The sequence below is a fragment of the Rhineura floridana genome, chromosome 6 (assembly GCF_030035675.1).
Source record: "Rhineura floridana isolate rRhiFlo1 chromosome 6, rRhiFlo1.hap2, whole genome shotgun sequence".
Lineage (NCBI taxonomy): Eukaryota > Metazoa > Chordata > Lepidosauria > Squamata > Rhineuridae > Rhineura > Rhineura floridana.
Genome location: NC_084485.1, coordinates 112,009,043 through 112,014,768, shown reverse-complemented (window position 1 = coordinate 112,014,768; position 5,726 = coordinate 112,009,043).

Below are 5,726 nucleotides of genomic sequence, written 5' to 3'. Positions count from 1 at the left end.
ATCATTATGGCCTGTCCCCGAAACCAGCTGATATCTTGGATTCTTACGTGTCATAGTTAGGACTAAGTCACAGAGCCACAGAACAGTTTCTTGGCTTGCCTCATTATAACTGCCGAGGACGAACAGCAACTCTAGTCCTACAATCAACCAAGGAGACAACCGCTACTCTCCATTCACATTTCCAGAAGCAGAGGAGGGAGAAAATGGATGCTGTTCTGCTTTGTTTTCCTCTCTGATGGCTGCTTTGTTTTGTTTTCTCTCTCCCCCCCCCAACTGCATTGGTGTGTATTACTGAGACCTGGATGGGTGAGCTGAGAGAGTTGATCTGACCCAGCTTCGCCCACCTGGATGTAACAACAGCACAGGCTACAGGGATGGGGGGAGGGGTTGCTGTGGTCTACAGAACTTCCATCTCTGTCACCAGGAAACCACGCTGTCTTGGAGCTGGCTGTGAGAGCCTGCACCTGGTGTCGCTCCTGGTGTCACTCCCAGTAAACTAGGGTTACTGCTGTTGTACCATCCACCCTGCTGCCCGGCAGCTTCTCTGACTGAGCTGGTGGAGGCTGTATCAGCTGTGGTATTGGAAGAACCTGGAACGATAGTCCTGGGTGATTTCAGTATCCTGGCTGAGGCTGACTCTAGTGTTCCAGCCCGGGACTTCCTGGCCTCTATAATGACCATGGGGCTGTCTCAAGTTGTCAACAGTCTGACACATAGGGCAGGGCACACCTTCGACTTCATTTATGCTCCAGATGGAGGTAGGGGTGTTCTGGAGATGGGGTGTGTGGATGTCACCCCATTGTCATGGTCAGACCACTTCCTGGTGACATTTAGACTTATGGCTCAAATCCTTCCCTGCCGGAGTGGTGGACAGATTAACATGGTCTGCCCCAGATACTAATGGAATCCACAGTATTCCTGAATGCCCTGGGGGAGTTCCCAGTAGATAGAGCAGGTAACCCTGTTGAAGCCCTTGTCACGCAGTAGAACAACAAGAAGTGTTGGGCTCTTAACACGGTTGCCCCCGAGCACTCTCTCCAGCATTGTGGAGTCGGGTTTGCACCTTGGTACACCAGTGACCTAAGGGCCATAAAACAGGCTGCACGATGGCTAGAGTGCAAGTGGTGAAAGGTATGCTGTGAGGCTGGGCATGAGTAAAGCATCATAACCATGTGTCCTGTGTGGTGGTGAGGGCGGTGAAGAAGGCCCACTTCTCTGCCTCCATTGCATTCTGAAGTAGCTGTCCAGTGAAGCTTTTCCATATTGTCAGGAATCTGTTGACATCAACTCCAGGAAATGGAGTTTCAGATCCTTCAGAGGCCCACTGTGAATTGTCTGCAATTTGAGGGTAAAGTTGCTCACCTCCATAGCAATCTTGATGTTCTATCCACATCCACTGTAGTCCCCAGTGAGGTGTCCAGTGCAACGTCTGCTGCAGCTTCTTGGGATTGGGTTCCATTGATGCTGCCTGATAATGTGTACAAGGTGCTTGTGACAATACAGCCAGCAACAACCCTTGCCCTTCTTGATTTATTAAAGTTTGCTGACGGTTGTGACCGAGTGGATCCAGGGTGTGGTCAATGAGTTGTTGTGACGGAGTGGTCCCAGCCACCCTGAAAGAGGCGATGATCCAACCACTCCTGAAAAAGCCCACACGGGACTCATTGGTTTGTGACAACTACCGCCCAGTCGCAAATGCTCCCTTTTCAGGGAAAGTGATTGAGAAGAGGTGATTGTGGTGCAGCAGTTGCAAGTACTCGTAGATGAAACAGTTACCTTGATCCATTCCAATCTGGTTATGAGACTGAATTGGCTTTAGTTGCTCTGATGGATGACCTTTATCAGGAGAAGGACGGGGAGTGTGACCCTGTTATTCTTACTTGATCTCTCAGCAGCTTTTGATACCATTATCCATGGTATCCTTCTGGGCAGACTTGGTGAGATGAGTATTGGATCAGTGGTTCTGATCCTATATCCAGCATCATTTTCAGAGTATAGAATTGGGCAGTTGTCTTTCGGCTCCCTAGCAATTGTGTTGTGGCGTGCCACAGAATACCATCTTGCCCCCAATGCTGGAAACCTCCAGGCTGGATTACTGTAATGTGCTGTATATGGAGCTGTCCTTGAGGTTGGTCCAGAAGCTAAATGTGATGGTGCAACTGCTCACTGGGGCAGGGTTTCACCAACATGTCACCCCGCTGCTGAAATAATTGCACTGGCCGCCCATTAGCTACCAGTCCAAGTTCATGTTTCTGATTTTGGTGTAAAAAGTCCTATATAGCTTGGGACTAGGATACCTTAAAGATCTTCTTACCCTTTATATACCCAGTTGATCACTACACTCTGCAGGTGAGGGCCTCCTGCAGATACCATCTTTTCAGGAGATCCGTTCTGCACAACATAGGAAGTGGACCATTGGTATAGTGGCACCTACCTTTTGGAATTCCCTCCTCTTGAATATTAGACAGGCACCATCTCTGTTATCTTTTCAGCACCTACTGAAGACCTTCCTCGTTCAACAAGCCTTTTAAGTAGAGACCTTATCCCTGTCTGCGTCTGTGTTGGAATTGCTTTTTAATATGTTCTTAAAGCTTTTCTTAAAAGATGTGTTTTAAAGATGTTTTGTTTTAATATGTTTTAAAATCTGTTTTTAAGATGTTTTAGAGTGTTTTTAGAGATTTTGTTTGCCGCCCTGGGCTCCTACTCAATGGCAGAGTTTGTCACAACTTCAGGGTAATAAGGAGGCACTAGAAGCTGGATGTCGTTGTGATTACCCTATAGCAGCTGTTAGAGTCAATTGCTGTAAACAGTGTATTGAGGCTTTTGCACATGTGATGCTTCATTTAAGGCTAATGTGTGAACAGGATCAGTTTCAGCCTACTGAAAGACTTCTTTTAGGATAAAGTTGTTGACAGTTTGCTCCTCTCTTGCCTTATACCCACAAAGGTTAACATTGCCTAAGATTGAAAACTGCCACATTGTCTTCACACAATTCTGTAATGACCAGGTGCCTTCATGCAACCATTTTTTAAAAAATGACACCTCAACATTTTGGGATTTGTAGGAAAGAAAAACTGGCCTTCTTTATAATACTATATTTCTATACTGCCATGAAAATGGCATCTGGAGCAATAAAAAAAAGATATTTGTGTGCACTTTATCCTGAGCATTTACCATTACTGATAGTTTTTGGAATGCATGATTAAATTTCTGAAGACAACAAAGTACTCTTTACTGCATGGGTTTTATATTATTTACTGGCTTTAGCACTGAAAACTGCATGGATCACAGCTGCTTAATAATGATATTCTTGTGCTCATGCAAATCCCTTTTAGTTGTAAGTTTGCAATAAATATAATCGTGCATGATAAATCTGGTCTTCTATCATTTGTAATTATCTGGATTCTAATGGCTAGGGCCATTCAGAATCCAAATACTGTATATTTTCCTCTGTAGTGATGTAGTTACTCTGGGCATACCAGAAACATAGAAAGAGTTGGAGGAAAGTGTTAACATTCCTGTGGTGTATTGAGAGCAGATATTGACAGGAGTGCTCCTGAAACAGATTATATCAAAACACCAAATATATTACCTTTACTTCAGCTGTAAGCTTTTGTAAATTGAAGTCAAATATGTAATTGTTGAACTCTGCTATGATGATAAAAGGAACAAAGAAAGGGATTTAGGTGGTACAGGTTTATGGATGGAAGTGTTCTATCTAGCCATCCCTCCTAAATGGAATTTACGGTATACTGTAAGAATGCTTCTCTTTAGTACAGGCTTCCTGCTTTGGACTGGAGGGTAAGATAGTGCAGGTTTGCAGAGGAAAGAGACCCATGGAACTAGGAAATGAAATGGAAGAAGGGAGGAGGAGGAAGTGGGCATGGAGAGCGGAATGACTGACATACCCACCTATAAGCATCGGAGCACAGCGTCTGCAAGCCCTAGAGATATGGAGTGAAGTCATTTTTCCCTTCCCTTTTCAGATTATGAGAGGATTAGGCTAGTACAGATTTACAAGGGAGAAACTGTGTGATAGCTTCTGTTTGCCCGTAACCTCATGTGAACAATGCAAATTAAAAGGGGATGCAAGTAGCACCAGACTCACCGTAAAACCCTGTATAGATGAGCCTTAATTGTATTTGTATTGCTGCTTTTATTTCTTTTGTATTTGATTGTATTGCAAATTGCATTCCATAGAATTCATATTGCAATGCAATACCATACAATATGAGAAATAAAAGAAGCAATAAAAATACAATTAGAAATAAATATGAACATTTAATGTGACCAGAATGAAGCTTGTCCACGTAGTTTGCACCAGTGCAACTGTCTGCAGTGTCTTTGTAACATTCATAAGATGTCAATGTAATGTCAAGTATAGAGATCAGGAGTGGCTAACCTGTGGCCCTCCAGATGTTGCTGGACTACAGCTGTCATCATCCCTGACCTTTGGCCATGTCAGTTGGGCTAGTGGAAGCTTGTCAAACAGCCTCTGGAGGGCTACAGGTGAGACCATTCCTGATATAGATATTTTGTTATCACAGACTTTGGTGTGCCCCATTCCTGTCTTTATGGAATGGCACAGAAAATCCAAAGGCCACCTCACAAGCTGTGCAGTGACACAAACATGCTTGCTTTCATGTGAACATGTGGAAATGAACTTTGCCCAATATTGGCATCTGGTTTATGCACTACTACATTTTCAGAAACTGTTTTATGATTCTACTTAAAAAATCTTAAGTAAGTGTGAAGCAGCTCTTAGGACTGGACTCCTAGTTGACTTGAATTCAATACAAATGCAATGATGCAATTTTAAGTGGCTTTTGAAGACCAAACTTGAATAGATATTTAAAGGTATCTTTGCATTTCAACCACACATATTCTGTTTAAAAGTCCTAGTCTTTTCCCCTTCCATTAAATATTACTATTTCTCAGCCTCAGCTCCTTATCTGCAACAGGGAAATAACTCTCAGAGCTGGGGGAAAAGAGTTAATGGACATAATCCAATTAAAAAGAAGCATTTTTAAGTTCCACTGATTTTAATTAAAATTAATTACACATATATGCAACGCAAGCCTATGCATGTTTATTTGAAAGCCAGTTCCACTGTGTTCAATGAAGTGTATTGCTAAATATAAGTGCACAGGACTGCAGCCACGCAGACCAATCATAGTGGCTGAGCTACAATCTGTGGCAGAGCTACAATCACTTCTGATTCCTTGCTTGCTGTAGTCAAAGTGGGAGGTGGCTTACCCCCCCCCACACACACACCATTTTCATATTTTTTTATCTCTCTCATTGACATCAGTGGCATGGGGAATTAACTATGTGAGCTCCAGGGTTGGAGTAGTTTTGGACCTTCAGGGGGCACAAGGAGTTTTTGGATTCTGTAGATTCAAGACTGCCTCCTCTTCACTTCACTGGGTGGAAGAACAGCACCAATGGTTCATCTATGGCCATGGAGCTTTTCCCAGGCATGCTAGCATCTCCCCAGGGGTGTAGATTCCAGCCCATGGGTAGAGATCCTCTCTATTGGTGGAGCAGCAGTTATGCACATTGCTAATGCCCCTCAGCCAACCATTTTGTAAGCCTAAAATACTTAATTTATATTATATCTATTGTTACTTGCCCTGAGGTACTGTGCATAGGTGAAAACAGATTTCATGTTATACTGAATAATACATAATTTCATTTGTGCATCAGTAGACAATAGTACTTAAAAT